At 45.1% G+C, this 17,765-nt stretch overlaps 1 protein-coding gene across 1 annotated transcript in view; it reads left to right on the top strand.

Annotated features, from left to right (window-relative positions):
• The window catches only part of TNFRSF1A (TNF receptor superfamily member 1A), a 144,679-nt gene that overhangs the window by 39,574 nt on the left and 87,340 nt on the right, over positions 1-17,765 (top strand). The window lies entirely within an intron of this gene.

Genomic DNA, 17,765 nt, shown 5'->3' on the forward strand with positions numbered 1-17,765 from the left:
AGTTGCTGGTGCAGAGCAAATTAAATCAGTTATGCATATATCCCCTCTTTTTTAGATTTTTTTTTCCCATATAGATCATTAACAGAGCATTGAGTAGACTTTCCTGTGCTATACGGCAGGTTCTTATTATCTATTTTATATATGGTAGTGTGTATATATCTATTCCAGTCTCTCCACCCCCCTGCCCCTTACTGCCTGGTAACCATAGGTTTGTTTTCTGCATCTGTGACTCTATTTCTGTTTTGTAAATAAGTTCATTTGCCCCTTTTTAGATTCCACATGTAAGCACTATCATGCTATGTTTATCCTTCTCTAAGATAAATATTTATCATGCTATATTTATCTAAGTGAAGTGACTTACTTCACTCTGGGTGACAATCTCTAGGTCCATCCACAACTTATCTTCTTCTTAATGTCACATTGGAGAAGGGCATGGTGACCCCCTCCAGTATTCTTGCCTGGAGAATTCCACGGACAGAGGAGCCTGGTGGGCCACAATCCATGGGGTCACAAACAGTCAGACATGACTGAGAGACTAACACTTGTGCCCAAAACAAAAAGATATATGTGACAGAGAAGACATGAAGCTGGGTCACAGGCTTGTGATGATTCGATTAAAGGAGGACTCATCAAAACGGATATTTTGGTGTCATTTTGTTTGGGGTCACAAAGCTTTTGCATTCCAAGCATTAATATCATCAGTTCAGTTCAGTCGCTCAGTCATGTCCGACTCTTTGCGACCCCGTGAATCTCAGCACGCCAGGCCTCCCTGTCCATCATCAACTCCTGGAGTTCACTCAAACTCATGTCCATCGAGTCAGTGATGCCATCCAGCCATCTCATCCTCTGTTGTCCCCTTCTCCTCCTGCCCCCAATCCCTCCCAGCATCAGAGTCTTTTCCGATGAGTCAACTCTTTGCATGAGGTGGCCAAAGTATTGGAGTTTCAGCTTTAGCATCAGTCCTTCCAATGAACACTCAGGACTGATCTCCTTTAGGATGGACTGGTTGGATCTCCTTGCAGTCCAAGGGACTCTCAAGAGTCTTCTCCAACACCACAGTTCAAAAGCTTCAATTCTTCGGCGCTCAGCTTTCTTCACAGTCCAGCTCTCACATCCATACATGACCATACTAGATGGACCTTTGTTGGCAAAGTAATGTCTCTGCTTTTTCCAAGGAGTAAGCGTCTTTTAATTTCATGGCAGCAGTAACCATCTGCCGTGATTTTGGAGCCCCCAAAATAAAGTCTGACACTGTTTCCACTGTTTCCCCATCTATTTCCCATGAAGTGATGGGACCAGATGCCATGATCTTAATTTTCTGAATGTTGAGCTTTAAGCCAACCTTTTCACTCTCCTCTTTTACTTTCATCAAGAGACTTTTTAGTTCCTCTTCACTTTCTGCCATAAGGGTGGTGTCATCTGCATATCTGAGGTTATTGATATTTCTCCCAGCAATCTTGATTCCAGTTTGTGCTTCTTCCAGCCCAGCGTTTCTCATGATGTACTCTGCATATAAGTTAAATAAACAGGGTGACAATATACAGCCTTGAAGTACTCCTTTTCCTATTTGGAACCAGTCTGTTGTTCCATGTCCAGTTCTAACTGTTGCTACCTGACCTGCATACAAGTTTCTCAAGAGGCAGGTCAGGTGGTCTGGTATTCCCATCTCTTCCAGAATTTTCCACAGTTTATTGTGATCTACACAGTCAAATGCTTTGGCATAGTCAATAGAGCAGAAATAGATGTTTTTCTGGAACTCTCTTCCTTTTTCCATGATCCAGCAGATGTTGGCAATTTGATCTCTGGTTCCTGTACCTTTTCTAAAACCAGCTTGAACATCTGGAAGCTCATGGTTCACATATTGCTGAAGCCTGGCTTGGAGAATTTTGAGCATTACTTTACTAGCGTGTAAGATGAGTGCAATTGTGTGGTAGTTTGAGCATTCTTTGGCATTGCCTTTCTTTGGGATTGGAATGAAACCTGACTTTTTCCAGTCCTGTGGCCACTGCTGAGTTTTCCAAATTTGCTGGCATATTGAGTGCAGCACTTTCACAGCATCATCTTTCAGGATTTGAAATAGCTCAAGTGGAATTCCATCACCTCCACTAGCTTTGTTTGTAGTGATGCTCTCTAAGGCTCACTTGACTTTACATTCCAGGATGTCTGGCTCTAGGTGAGTGATCACACCATCGTGATTATCTGGGTCGTGAATATTGCAGGTAAATGCTTTAACCTCTGAGCCACCTGGAAAGCTATTAATACTTAATAATAATTAGTAACAAAAATCCAGGAGGGGTGAGAGGCTGAGGCACACCTGAAGTGTCTCATGTGGTGTTTATTATTTTTAACCTGTTCCCTCCCTTCCCTATTAGACAAAATTATTTTCAGCAATAATCATGAAAAGAAATGATGACATTTCATATTTGTCCTGACTCAAAGAGAAACATTTAACCTGTGATTTGCCCTCTTTTTCGCTGTTTAAAAACAGAAAACACCTATTCGTCGTTTAGATCTCAGACCTCTTAAATGTTGGGGCCTTCTCTCACCTCTGGAAGTATCCTCCGTAAGTGTTACAAACTCCACGAAATGTTAGTAGAAAGATGAGGGAAGAACATTTCATGGAGTAAGGACTTCAGGTAGGAAAGTCAAGCGCCAGACTTTCCAGCGCAGGGAGTCGAGGAAGAGAAATAAACTCCGGATGGGGTCTCAGAGTCAAGTGGATGCTGGCGGTTGTGAGCAGGAACCCCAGAAGAATGGCCCAAGTTTATCTGTGTTTGCTGGCCTTGCCAAATGTCACGGTCTGCTGTTCCAGGAGGTTCTCAGAGACCAATCCAGAAATCCAGGGCCCTGCCCTCCCAGGGTTGCCCGGGCAACCTCTGTTGGTAAAGAGTCCTGTTTACTACCTTCTGACTCATGCTTACCTGTGGTTTCTATGACTGCCACCAACAATGAAGCATAAATCCATTCCTGGAGGGTGGGGTCTGCAGGGTGGGGCTGCCTTCTTCCTTTTTCTGGCTCAGAACCCAGCAGAATTTCCCAGACCATAGCAGAGATGATGGGGGTTGGGGGAGAGTCTTTGTCTATGGAATTTCAGGTGTGAGTGTCCTTGGGAGGGGATTCAGAGAGGCGGAGGGCGGGAACCAAGCAGGGTAGAGGCACAGGCCTCTGCATTCGGGCCTGGGGTTCATGCAGAAAGAACAGTGTGACCCCAAGTTTATCAGAAGCCCTCTATGTCTAAATAATTATGGAGAGAGAGTCTTCGGGTATAGAGGAGTTAGAGCAATGAGACTTTCCTGACCGTTCAGTGGTTAACCCTGCCACCAATGCAGGGGGCTTGGGTTCAATCCCTAGGCAGGGAACTAAAATCCCACATGCTGCAGTGTGGTCAAAAAAAAAAAAAAAGTGTTAGAGCAAGATTCAGGAGACCTGGGTACTTTCTTCACCAGAGACAAACAGGCTTTGGTCCTCAGGATGGCGGTGAGGATGATAGACTGGATTTATAAACACAAAGCTGGGGGCAGGCTGTGGGAACAGGCTGATGACAGCTGGTAAGGACACACACAAAGGAAGCAAAAGAAAGGCAGCCAAAGGGACAGAGGGTCTTTTGAAAAGACCATTTCATACTGATTCACTTTGCTATATACCTGAAACTAACACAACATTGTAAATCAACTATACTCCAGCAAAAATTAAAAAAAAAATACCATCTCATGTCACATGTTTGCACAGTCCTAGAGGTTACAAAGCACCTGTGTATCCATTTTCTCATTTGCTTTCTACAAAGCCATGTGAGGAGGCCAGAGCAGGAAATGGAATCTATCCTAGAACGGGAAGACTAAGGCTTATCGAAGTTGACTAACATAGTCAAGGTCAAAACCAAGACTAAGATCTAGACATCCTGGCTCCCAGTCCAGCGCCCTTGAAAAACCAGTGCTGTTCAAGCTTCAGCATCTATAGACCTCTTTAGTGGGTGTCCAGGACACACAAAGTGCCACAATTTTGGACACATTTAAAAAATGATCACAAACTCTAAAACAGAATAAAAAAACACCTAAAAAGGTAACAAATCAATGAGAAAGATATACATGAAACCTTCACTAAAGTATTTGTATTGCGGTCGATGTCAGAAAGCTTGAGTCATTTCTCATGTCTGAGTCATAGGCAGCCAGTGTTTGTTGCTGTTGTTCTGTTTCTACTCAATTAGGAAAAGTGGAGGAATGAGGTTGAGCGCTTCATGAGACAGGCCTGGATAACAGATGAAACTTACATTCAGAACTGTGCAGAGCATTCATTCTCAGGGAAGATGGTTTGCTGAACAATTAGGACCGAAGGCTACAAGTTGAAAGACTGACTATTTTAACTGGATGGTGGTTTAGTCACTTAGTCGTGTTCAACTCTGATGACCCCATAGACTGCAGCCCACCAGTCTCTTCTGTCCATGGGGCTTTTCCAGGCAAGAATATTGGAGTGGGTTGCCATTTCCTTCTCCAGGGGGTCTTTCCCACCCAGGGATTGAACCCAGGTCTCCCACATTGCAGGCAGACGCTTTAACCTCTGCACCACCAGGGAAGCCCTGAGCCATCAGGGAAGGTGGGGGCAATTGGGGATTCCTTATCCAGTCCTTGACTTGGCTCAGCTTTGGAAAGTACTTCTTATTCTGAAGGGCTTCCCTGATAGCTCAATTGGTAAAGAATCCGTCTGCAATGCAGGAGACCCTGGTTTGATTCCTGGGTTGGCCAGATCCCCTGGAGAAGAGAAAGTCTATTCATTCCAGTATTCTGGCCTGGAGAATTGCATGAGCTGTACAGTCCATAGGATCGCAAAGAGTCGGGCACAACTGAGCAACTTTCATTTCACTTTCTCATTCTGATGCAGAATTACAAGTTGTGTGTGTGTGTGTGTGTTAGTTTTCCATTTTATCAAAGTAGTTTAAAAATTCTCCTAATTATATGTTTTTAATTTCTTTTTCAGAGAAATCAAATATTGGGACATAGTAAAACTTTGAAGAGGCAACTGTGCCAGAGTTTTAGCTTTAAGAAATCCTGATATTTTATGCCAATGTTCAGTTCAATTCAGTTCAGTCGCTCAGTCGTGTCCGACTCTTTGCGACCCCACGAATCGCAGCACGCCAGGCCTCCCTGTCCATCACCAACTCTCAGAGTTTACTCAAACTCATGTCCATCAAGTCATCCAACCATGTCATCCTCTGTTGTCCCCTTCTCCTCCTGCCTTCAATCTTTCCCAGCATCAGGGTCTTTGCAAAAGAGTCAGCTCTTCGCATCAGGTGGCCAAAGTATTAGAGTTTCAACTTCAACATCAGTCCTTCCAATGAACATTCAGGACTGATTTCCTTTAGGATGGACTGGTTGGATCTCCTTGCAGTCCAAGGGACTCTCAAGAGTCTTCTCCAACACCACAGTTCAAAAGCATCAATTCTGCAGCACTCAGTTTTCTTTATATGCAATTGGAGAAATGCTCTTTATTGGTATTCTTATTTATTGTCATCCCACATTTCATGTTTTATTTATTTATTTTTTTGGTTGTGAGGCATGTGGGATCTTAGCTCTCTGACCAGGGATCAAACCCATGCCCCCTTACATTGTAAAGCAAAGTCTTAATCACTGGACCACCAGGGAAGTCCCCACATTTCAAAAATTCATATAGTGAAAAGGAAGAAGTAAAACTTTTTATTTTCAGATGATATGGTCTTATTTATTAAAAAAAAAATACCCCGAAGAATTGATAAAAAAAAAAACCCAAACGAGAAACAAAAACCCAATCCTGATTAGAGATAAGTAAGTTCAGCAAACCTGAGGGATGAAAGATCAATATAAACTTCAGTTTCATTTCTATTTGCCAGCAATGAGCAATCTGAAATTAAGAAAGCAATTCCATTTATAATAGCATCAAAAAGAATAAAATACTTGGGAATAATTTAACCAAATAAGTGCAAGTCTTTTACACTCTGAAACATTGAAAGAAATTAAGGACGTTTAGACAAATCTAAGAACATCCTTGTTCATTGTTTAGAATATATAACATTGTTAAGATGGCAATGCTCACCAAATCAATCTACAGATTCAATGAAATCTCTGTTAATACTGCTTTTCTTTTCTTTTTTCAGAAATAGACAGGCTAATACTAAATTGCATACAAAATTGCAAGGAACCAGGAATAACCAGTAAAATCTTGAAAACAGAAGGACAAGGTTGAAGGACTCACACTTGCCAATTTTAAAACTTGTGACAAAGCTACAGTAATCAAGACAGTGTGAAATTAGCATAAGGACAGACATAGATGAATGGGATAGAATTGAGAGTCCGGAAACAAACTCATACATTTATGATCAATAAAGGTGCCAAGACGATTAAATGGGGGAAAGATTAGCTTTTTCAACAAAAGATGCTGGTAAAACTAGATATCCACACATGAAAGAATGCATTTGAACCCTTCCTTCATACCAGAAGCAAAACGTAACGCAAGGGACTTCCCTGGTGGCCCAGCGATTAAGACTTCACCTTCCAGTGCAGGGGGAGCAGCTTCCATCCCTTGCTGGGGAGCTAAGAGCCCACACGTCTTGAGGCCAGAAAACCAAAACACAAAAAAGAAACAGTATTGTATATAACAGATTCAATAAAGACTTTAAAATGGTCTACATTACAAAAAAATCTTTAAAAAAAGAACTGAACTCAAAAGAGATCAAAGACCTAAAAGTAAGAGCTAAAACTAGAAAACTTTAGAAGAAAACATATGAAAGTTTGTGCGACCTTTGATTAGGCAATGGATTCTTAGAAATGAGAACAAAAACACAAGCAATCAAGGAGGAAAAAATACAAATCAATTGGACCTCATCAAAAATAAAACTTTTGCGGTCAAAGAACACAAACAAGAACATGAAAATACAGTTCACAGAATGGGAGAAAATATTTGCAAATCATATATAAGATAGGGAGCTAGTGTCCAGACTATGAAAAGAACTCTTACAACTCAATATTAAAAAGATCACCTAGTTAAAAAATTGGGCAAAGGGTATGAATAGATATTTCTCCAAAGAAGGTAAACAAATGGCCAAAAATCACATGGAAAGATGTTTTTAACATTATTAGTTACTGGGGAAATGTAAATCAAAATGATAATGAGATGCTACTTCACATCCACTAGGATAGTTATAATAATTATAATATAATTATAATTTATAATATATAATTATAACAGCATCGACAAGTGTTGGTGAGAATGCAGAGAAAGTAGAATCCTCATACATCGCTCCTGGGAGTGTAAAATATTTCAGCTGCTGTGGGAAGCAGTTTGGCAGTTCCTCAAAAGGTAAAATACAGAATTACCATCTGACTCAGCAATTTCATTCATGTATACCTGAGAAAATTGAAAACATTCATTCACACACATGCTCGTGCATGAATGTTCACAGCAGGATTATTCAAAATAGCCCCAAACCAGAAACAATCCAATGTCCATCTACCGATGAATAAATAAGCAAAATGGGGTCTATCCATACAGCAGAAATTACGTGCCACAACATGGATTAATTTTGAGAATATGGTGCTGAGTGAAGGAAATCAGAGAGAAAAGACCACCTAGTGTAAGAAGCCATTTATATGGAAATATCCAGAACAGGCAAAGCCATAGACGACAGGAAGTAGATTAGCAGTTGCCAGTGGTTGGGGGAAGAAGAGAATTTAGACTAACAGCTACTAGGTATGGGGTTTCTTTTTAGGGTGATAGGAATGTTCTGGAAATTAGATAGCATTGATGGTTGTACAAAAGAGTGAATATACTAAAAATATACACTTTAAAATGGTGAATTTGGGGACTTACCTGGTGGTCCAGTGGTTAGGAGTCCACACTTCTATTGCAGGGGGCAAGAGTTTGATCCCTGGTCAGGGAACTAAGACCCTGTATGCCATGCGGTGTGGCAAAAAAAAAAAAAACTAAATTAAAAAAAAGTAAATTTTATGCTATGTGAATTGTATCTCAGTAAAAATGCTAAAACAAAACAGAACTGATGTGAACTCCTCTGCCCTCCAGCATCTATGTACTTCCCAGGGCTTGGCAGAAGGAAGCAGGTTCCTGTACTTCTATTTCTATGACCACGTTGAAAAGAATGTAGCCTTCGTGACTGCAGTTTGACTCACGATGAAAATGTTTTCTATTTCCTCCAACACTGAATTAGGTTCAGGAGACATATTGAGGACTGTCAATGGTTCTCTGAATTCAGCAGTGTTCAAACCAACATTCATGTAATGATAATAATAACTCACCTTTATTGAGTACTTCCTTAATTTTTTAATTGCTGGATGTTGACCTCTGTGGCAGCATGCGGGGTCTTTAGTTGTGACATGCAAACTCTTAGTTGCAGCATGTGGGATCTAGTTCCTTAAACAGGGATTGAACCCAGGCCCCCTGCACTGGGAGCCCGGAGTCTTAGCCACTGCACCACCAGGGAAGTCCCCATTGAGTGTTTTCCATATGCCAGACATTGCTTTCTGAGTAGTTCTTCGCTAATCTTAACCACCTCTGTAGGAAACAGGCATTATTATTATTGTTAACAGCATCATTCCCACTTTTCAGAGGGAGAAACTGAAACAGGGTCGGAAAATCTCCTTTGTTAGAATTCCAAGGTATCTTTTTCATTTACCAGATAACCTCTAATAAAACATTTTCCTCTGGCAGTAGAACATTTTAGAGATAAGCAGAACAAAAATTCAGTGACTGCTTTGCCATCATCTATGTTTTCCCCTTTCTAAAAGCTATTGCATAGTCTGGATATGAAACTTTTCACCTGGAGACTTGAATGTTGGCATCTGCACCTAACGGTGATTGCTCATGAAATTGGTGTGCCATTGTTCTAGGACATCCTGCAGTGGCATTTCATCAAACTGCTTTCTTGCCAAGTGTTTATATCACTAGCTCCACAACTGGTTCGTCTGTCTTTTCTGTTGTGTCTTTTCTGTTCTGTTGCTCTGAAGAGTGAGGGCAACTAGAAGTGATATGCTCTATTTGAGGGCCTTTTTCTATTTCTACCACGAAATTAAATTTTTATCCTGGGAAATGCTATATTGGGCTTATTCTGGAAAAAAAAAATCAGTAGGCTTTAACCTGTGACCAGTACACAGGTTTTGATGACTTTGAGCCTTGATTTGACATTTGACAAAACCCAGTTTCTGGGACTTCCTCGGTGGTCCAGTGGTTAAGACTCCATGCTCCCATTCCAGGCTTCCACTGGTTTGGTTCCTGGTCAGGGAACCAAGATCCCACATGCCACATAGTGTGGCCAAAAAAAGACTCCCAAACCCTCCAGTTTCCAGCTAATGTTTATGGTAGTTCCTATTTGCAGTTTCTCCTTTTCTTATTGTGTGAAATAATCACTCATATTTTCCTTCATCCCAGCCCCTTTGGACATATTATACCCCACTGAATGCTGCTCACACTTTATGGATGGCATTGTTCTGAGTTGTCAGATCCCTATTACTACCTTCATCGCCGCTTTTATGAGTCAAGGAAGCACTTTTGAGGCATTGATGATTTTTTTCTAATTTGGGGCTATAACAGCAGGGCAATAGGGACGTATAAGGCACATTCTACAAGGTAAACAAAAAAGTGTATACAAAAGAAAAATGATTTGCCAGTGTCAACTACTCCCATTGACGAAATATTTAAGAACATGAAATATTTAAGATTGTAATAACTATTAACATAATGAGACGCAGTGATAGCTGTAATCAATGCCACATTTCAAATTTGTGAAAAGTGGCGAACTAGGGTGCTTATTCGGAGAAGGCAGTGGGACCCCACTCCATAGGAGTCGGACACGACTGAGCGACTTCACTTTGACTTTTCACTTTTATGCACTGGAGAAGGAAATGGCAACCCACTCCAGTGTTCTTGCCTGGAGAATCTCAGGGACGGGGGAGCCTGGTGGGCTGCTGTCTATGGGGTCGCACAGAGTCGGACCGACTGAAGCGACTTAGCAGCAGCAGCAGCAGCAGGATGCTTATTGGGCTTCCCAGGTGGTGCTAGCCGTAAAGAACCCGCCTGCCAATTCAGCAGACCTGAGACACAGGTTCAGTCCCTGGGTTGGGGAGACCCCCTGGAGGAGGGCACAGCAACCCACTCCACCATTCTTGCCTGGAGAATCCCATGGACAGAGGAGCCTGGCGGACTGCAGTCCATGGGGTCGCAAAGAATCGGAGACGACAGAAGCGACTTAGCACACACGCAGGGTGCTGATTACCTCTTCCCCTAAAACTACCCTCAGTCTACCTGTGGGCTCAGTGATACAATTTGCCTTGGAAACATTTCAAAGGGACAAGATATTTTAAATTCCTCAGAGATAGGCTGTGGGGAAGATGAAAGAATAAAGTAGACAAAGGCCATCCGAGGTGCTGAGAGAGCCTGGTAGCCTGGACTCGGAATCTTGCAATTCTCCTCCTTGGCCTGGGAATCCTATGCAACCGTTCTGTGTCACCACCAGAGGGCGCTGTAAAACTAGAGATGGTAGCCTTGAACCTGCTGAGTCGCTTTAGTCATTCCCAGGCGTTATTGATCTTTTTAAACTTTCTTTCTTTTTTTTAAGACAAAATCTTCCATGAAACGGTCTAGATGTTCTTTCATTTTGTTCTTTTCTTTCACAGTTCATCCCACAGCCGCTTAAATCCCTTGAATATCCAAAGATGAGTTATGGCTGTACTGGGTCGCCATTACTGCTAGGGCGTTTCTCTAGTTGCAAGCGGGGCTACTCTAGCTACAGTGGCTTCTCTTGTTGCGGAGCACCGGCTCTAGAGCACAGGTTCAGCAGTTGTGGTGCACGGCTCAGTTGCTCTGAGGCTTGTGGGATCCTCTGGGATCAGGGATCAAACCCATGTCCCTTGCATTGGCAGGGGGATTCTTTAGCACTGAGCCACCAGGGAAGCCCCTGCCCCAGGCACTCTTGACAGCCAACTTCTAGCCTTGTTTTTCTCCCTTATCCTCAGGGCTCTTAACCTGGTGACTCTGGTCAGTCCTCTAATCATCAGTGACCATCCAATATTTATGTGTAAAAGATGTGTGCCTGTGTTTAGCTTCATTATTGTATCTAGAGGGAAGGTTTTTTTTTTTTTTTTTTTTTAATGCTGTTCTAGGTATTAGTTGCCACTCTTGGGATCTAGTGCCCCGACTAGATGGAACCCAGGCCCCGCAGTATTGGCTCAGAGAGTCTTATTACTCACTGGACCATCAGGGAGGTACCTAGAGGTAGGTTTTTATAGGTTTTAATCAAACTCTCAAAGGGATTTGTGGCCTTCCCATCCCCCCCAAAGCAATAGCATCTCCTTGAGAGTGTAGAACGCAATGATGTTAGGTACTGTTGACATCTATCAGTAGTAAGCACTTGTTATATGTAACGTAACCGAGGCTAAATACATGTTCAGTCGTGTCTGGCTCTCTGTGGTCCCATGAACTGTAGCCTAACAGGCTCCTCTGTCCATGGGGTATTCCAGACAAGAATACTGGAGCAGGTTGCCATATCCTCCTTCAGGGGATCTTCCCAACCCAGGGATTGAACCTGCATCTTCTACATTGCAGGTGGATTCTTTACCCCTCAGCCATTGGGGAAACCCAACATAACTAACAATCTCTAAAATTTCCTTGCAAAATTTCCCCATTTTTCAGAAAAAAAAAAAAAAAGACTTACAAAACCCCCTGAAGTTCAAACAGATGAAAGTACTTTGCCGCCTATCACACAATTAATAAATGGCGAAGCTGAATTTAATTCCAGGAATGGTTGCCTTGAACTGCACTGTTGCTACACTGAGAAATAAAAGAAGCCAGAGATTCACTCATTCATCAGCGAAGACTGAGTGTGTGTCTAGCCCCCTGAGTTGGGTGCTGGGATAGAGGGGGAACCGGACAGCCCTGCTTCCAACCTTCTTGGAGCTTAGTGCCTGGAGGTGATGGTGGCGATGGTGGTCATGTCAGCAGGAAACAGGCAGTAAACAAATAAGCTTGTAATTGCAAATCGAGAAAGGCATTCTGAAGGAAACAAAGGGGACAGAGACATAGAAAATGGGGAAATTTATAGATAGTTGGAGCTGAAGCTGCAATACTTTAGCCATCTGATGTAAAGAGCAGAATCATTGGAAAATACCCTGATGCTGGGAAAGATTGAAGGCAGGAGAAGAAGGGGTCGACAGAGGATGAGATGGTTGGATGACATCACTGACTCAATGGACATGAGCTTGAGCAAACTCTGGGAGATGGTGAAGGACAGGGAAGCCTGGTATGCTGCAGTCCATGAGGTTGCAAAGGGTCGGACACAACTCAGCAACTGAACAACAACAGATAATTGAGCCAGGGAAAACCTGAGCATGCCAGCTCAGAGTAAAGGGTGGAGGTTGCTGTGAAAAGAGGCAGAGACTGAGTCTCTCGGGGAGCGACAAGCCTGGTCTGGGACACATATGAGAACCATCCGACATGGCTGAGCAGGGACCCAGAGTAGAGGTGAGGGTGAGAGAGAAGCAGAAGTCATCGGGCCTTTCTCGACCAGATAAGGAATTCAGATCCTCTTCTTAGAGAACTAGGAAGCCATTCTAGGGAAAGAACACCAGCTAATTTGTTTTTTCTTATTTTATTTTTATTTTATATACATATGTATTTTAATTAGAGGATAATTACTTTATAATATTGTGATGGCTTTTGCCATACATCACATGAATCAGCATTAGAAAAGTGAAAGTGAAGTTGCTCAGTCGTGTCCGACTCTTTGCAACCATGGACTGTAGTCTATCAGGCTCCTCTGTCCATGGGATTTTCCAGGCTAGAGTACTGGAGGGGGTTGCCGTTTCCTTCTTCAGAGGATCTTCCCGACCCAGGGATCGAACCCGGGTCTCCCGAATTGCAGGCAGATGCTTTACCCTCTGAGCCAGCAGGGAAGCCCTGAATCAGCATTAGGTATGCATACGGCCCCTCCCTCTTGAGCCCCTCTCCCGCCTCCCTCCCCATCCCACCCCTCGAGGCTGTCACAGAGCACTGGCTTTGGGCTCCCTGCTTCATACACGCAACCCCCACTGGCCATCCATTTTACATATAGTGATGTATATGTTTCAGCGCTATTCTCGCAAATCATCTCACCCCTCCTTCCCCCAGTGTCCAAAGTGTCTGTGTCTCCTTTATGGCCTTGCAAGTCGGATCGTCAGTACCATCTTTCCAGATTTCATATATATGCATTAATATGCGATATTTGTCTTTCTCTTTCTGACTAACTTCACTCTGTATAATAGGTTCCAGTTTCATCCAGTAGAACTGACTCGAATGTGTTCCTTTTCATAGCTGAGTAATATCCCACTGTGTGTATGTACTACAACTTCCGTATCCATTCATCTGTCGATGGACATCTGGGTTGCTTCCATGTTCTAGCTATTGTAAATAGTGCTGCAATGAACAATGGGATACATATGTCTTTTTCAATTTTGGTTTCCTCAGAGTATATGCCCCGTAGTGGGATTGCTGGGTCATATGGTAGCTTTATTTCTAGTCTTTTAAAGAATCTCCGTACCATTCTCCACAGTGGCTGTATCAGTTTGCATTCCCACCAACAGTGTAAGAGGATTCCCTTTTCTCCACACCCTCTCCAGAATTTATTGTTTGTAGACTTCGATGATGGACATTCTGACCAGTGTGAGATGATACCCCTTTGTAATTTTCATCTGCATTTCTCAAATAGTGAGAGATGTTTTTAAGTGTAAAAAACCCCCACGCAATGCCAAATTTACCATCTGAACCATCTTTTTAGGTTCACACTTCAATAGTGTTAGGTACCTTCATATAGCTGTGCAGTCAATTTCCAAAACTCTTCATTTTGTAACATAAAAATTCTGTACCCATCAAACAACAACCTCCCATGTCCCCCTGCCCCCACCTCCTGCAGCCCTTGGCAACCAGCCTTCCATCTCCTTCTGTCTCTGTGGATTTGACCACTGTAGGGACCTCATGTAAGTGGAATCATACAGCACATGTGTGTGACTGGCTAATTTCTGGGAACATTATGTCCTCAGGTTCATCTGTGTTAGCCTGAGTCAGAATTTTCATCACGGGGGAGGAAGAGGACCTGGATCAGAGGCCACGGTGATGGGTAAGTCTTTTGCATGGATGCCGCCTGGTAGAGTGAGTAGTTTCTGGGAAGAGCAAGCCTGGAGCCAGGAGCCCAGTCTTCAGGGAAGGAGGGGGAGTGGCCAGGAGGCCAGAGGATGACAGTAAGCGTTTACCTTTCCTGAGACTTTTCCTGTTAGCTGACCTGTAAAGGGTGGGGGGATAATCTCTCATTCCCCAATTGCTGTGGAATTAACGTGTTGCTTAAATAAGTGGTCTACAAATTGTCATTATACAGTGACCTAAGTCTTCCTTTCCTTCTCTGAGTTTGGGTGCATAATGTCACCTGCCTCCTCCAGGGTGGCTGTGAGTGTGAAATAAACGCATAAACTAAGCACAGAGTTGCTGTCGTGTCTGGCTCTTTATGACTCCATGGACTATACAGCCCATGGAATTTTCTAGGCCAGAATACTGGAGTGGGTAGCCTTTCCCTTCTCCAGGGGTTCTTCCCAACCCAGGGATCGAACCCAGGTCTCCCGCATTGCAGGCAGGTTCTTCACCAGCTGAGCCACCAGAAAACTGAGATCATGACATCTGGTCCCATCACTTCATGGCAAATAGATGGGGAAACAATGGAAACAGTGGCTGACTTTATTTGGGGGGGCTCCAAGGGGGCACCAAAATCACTGTAGACTGATTGCAGCCATGAAATTAAAAGACGCTTGCTCCTTGGAAGAAAAGTTACGACCAACCTAGATAGCATATTAAAAAGCAGAGACATTACTTTGCCAACAAAGGTCTGACTAGTCAAAGCTATGGTCTTTCCAGTAGTCATGTATGGATGTGAGAGTTGGAGTATAAAGAAAGCTGAGCGCAGAAGAACTGATGTGAACTGTGGTGTTGGAGAAGACTCTTGAGGGTCCATTGGACTACAAGGAGATGCAACCAGTCCATCCTAAAGGAGATCAGTCCTGAATATTCATTGGAAGGACTGATGCTGAAGCTGAAACTCCAATACTTTGGCCACCTGATGCAAAGAACTGACTCATTGGAAAAGACCCTGATGCTGGGAAAGATTGAGGGCAGGAGAAGGGGCGACAGAAGATGAGATGGCTGGATGGCATGACCGACTCAATGGATATGAGTTTGAGTAAATTCCGGGAGTTGGTGATGGACAGGGAGGCCTGGCGTGCTGCAGTCCATGGGGTCGCAAAGAGTGGACACAACTGAGCGGCTGAGCTGAACTGAACTGAGGCACAGAGGCCGTCTGGTGGAGCCGCCGAGGGAGAGGAGGGGCGGGGCAGGGGCTGGGAGTGGGCGGGGCCCAGGGCGCGGGGAGGGGCGCAGGGGCAGCAGGGCTTCCCGGTGGCCACGAGGGGGCGCCGCGGGGGCGGAGGGAGCGGGTCTCCGGGCGGGCGGGTGACTCACGGCGGCGGGAGGGAGGGAGGGAAGATGAGTCAGCCGTCCTTCGGCTTCCCGCTCCCGCCGCGCCCCGGCAGCCGCCCGGAGCTGACCCTAGGGAGGGGCCCCGGGGGCGCCGCCCTGCAAGCGGCAGGGCCCGGGCCTCCCCGAAGCGGGGGCGCCCTGAGTCTCGCTCTCAGCGTCTTCATCTTCGGGGCCGGGGCTTCGGGTGGAGACTCCGCGCTCGACCGGGGCTGATGATCCAGGGCGGCGGGTGCCAGCTTGGGAGCCGCAGAGGCGCTGCCCCCGGGCTCGGGGTTGGCGGTGGTCTTGCCTGCGGGGCCAGAGGAGGGGGCTTCCCTGGGGAGCCGCTCCCGCCAGGCCGGTGGGGTCCGCTAGGATGCTCCGGGTGCGGTGGGCTGCAGCCGGCGGCGCAGAGAACAGGGTCACCCCGCCCTGCCGCCAAAGCCGCACGCAGTAAACCTACCCTGTTCCTTGGCGGGCAGGCTGTTTTCGCCTCTTCCCAACCTGGTGCCCGATGCCCGGTGCCCGGAGAGGGTCTGACTCAGACCTTGGGGGTCAGAGCTGCCCTAGACCTCGCGGAGCCTGGGCCCCGGCCTCGCGTGGGCGATCCAGCCCAGGCAGGGAGGTGACTTGTCCTAAGGCCCCAGAGGGGAGACCGAGCTCCTGAATCGGGACCTCCTACTCACCAGCCCGTGGAAAGTGCTCAAAATTGTTCCTGGCACCTAGTCTGCCATTATGTATAATAAATAATATATATGCCTAATAGCTCATCTTTGTGGGGTACTTACTGTGTGCCCCTGCGTGTTCTTCGTGGATTGCTTGATTCTCACAACTGCGCTAAGACATAAACACTACTCTTATCCTCATATGGGGGCTGGGGAAACATGGTCAGAGAAGTTAGGTAACTTGCCCAAGATCACACAGCTAGGAAGCAGTGTGTGGGAGTTAAATCCAGACCTCTTGAATTCAGAGGCTGTATGCATGAGACTGACTTCAAATATTGGTGAGGTGCAGGTGTCAACACAAAAATTAACTGGCCCATCTAAGAAAGAAATGGGAGATTTTTATCTCCCATTTGGTGCCAAACTGAGGCATTATAACCTGAGAACAGCCTCTCAGAAAGCTTTGAGAACTGTTTGGCCTGTTAGGGGCTTCCCTGGTGGCTCAGAGGGTAAAGTGTCTGCATGTAATGTGGGAGACCTGGGTTCAATTCCTGGGTCGGGAAGATCCCTTGGAGAAAGAAATGGCAACCCACTCCAGTACTCTTGCCTGGAAAATCCCATGGACTGAGTGACTTCACTTCACTTGGCCTGTTAGAGGCCAACACGCAGTTGTGTAACAAGGTTTGAGAGAGGGGGCTGTACATTAAATGACAGGTTATTGACAGTTTACATGATCCAGATCCACAGGCATGAAGCACAGTCATGGATTATCATCTTACAAGATTAAGAAAGAAGTTTATCTCTTAAGGAATTGCAGCCCTTATGAGATTAAGAAAGATCATGATCGAAGAGGAGGTTGGGTTAATGCGGAGACATCACACATGTACGCACAAACACATACGCAAAAAGGGGAGGAAGGAACCCAAAAGGACAAAGAAAAATGTTTAAATTATGACGTGCTTTAGAATTTGAATTTTATTTCATCGCAGGACTATGCTGCAGGTGGTTTGCTTCTCAGGGTGTCTGAAGAGCAATAGTGTTAAACTGAGAGCTAGCTAGACGCTAGGGGTGGGGTCTGGTGAGCTCTGTCCCTCCAACCAGGACCCAAGTTCTGCAGTTTTCCAGGTGCCACAGGACAGAAGAGAAGCACTGGGTGTCATCTCATCTGGTCATTAGCTAGCCCTCTGCTCCCTGGTCTCCGGCCCCCACTTCCGGCTCCTTTGGTGGCTCATACTCACTGCTTCAGGGAACACTGCCTTTAGCAGAGTTTCCCAAATACCTGCCAACAGAGAGAGACCGTCTTGAGGATGTTAAACACACAGATCCCGTGGCAGAGGGGTGATTCTCAGCCTTGATCTTACATTGGTGCTCAGTGGACTTTATGCCTAGGTCCTCCTCCTTGGAGATTCTAATTAGCTAGATCCGGGGATCCCCCTGAGTCTTGGGGTGATCCTCGAGTGCAGCTGATATTGAGCACGGCTGCTCCAGTGGTAGAGTCCAGAGGGTGGAGGTGGCCTTAGGAATCTCTACATTTAAGAAGCTGCTCGTGTGATTTTCAGGTTGCTCCCCGGTTTGCCAACCTCTAGTGTAGAACAC

This window comes from Capricornis sumatraensis, chromosome 4 (genome assembly GCF_032405125.1).
Source record: "Capricornis sumatraensis isolate serow.1 chromosome 4, serow.2, whole genome shotgun sequence".
NCBI classification, from domain to species: domain Eukaryota; kingdom Metazoa; phylum Chordata; class Mammalia; order Artiodactyla; family Bovidae; genus Capricornis; species Capricornis sumatraensis.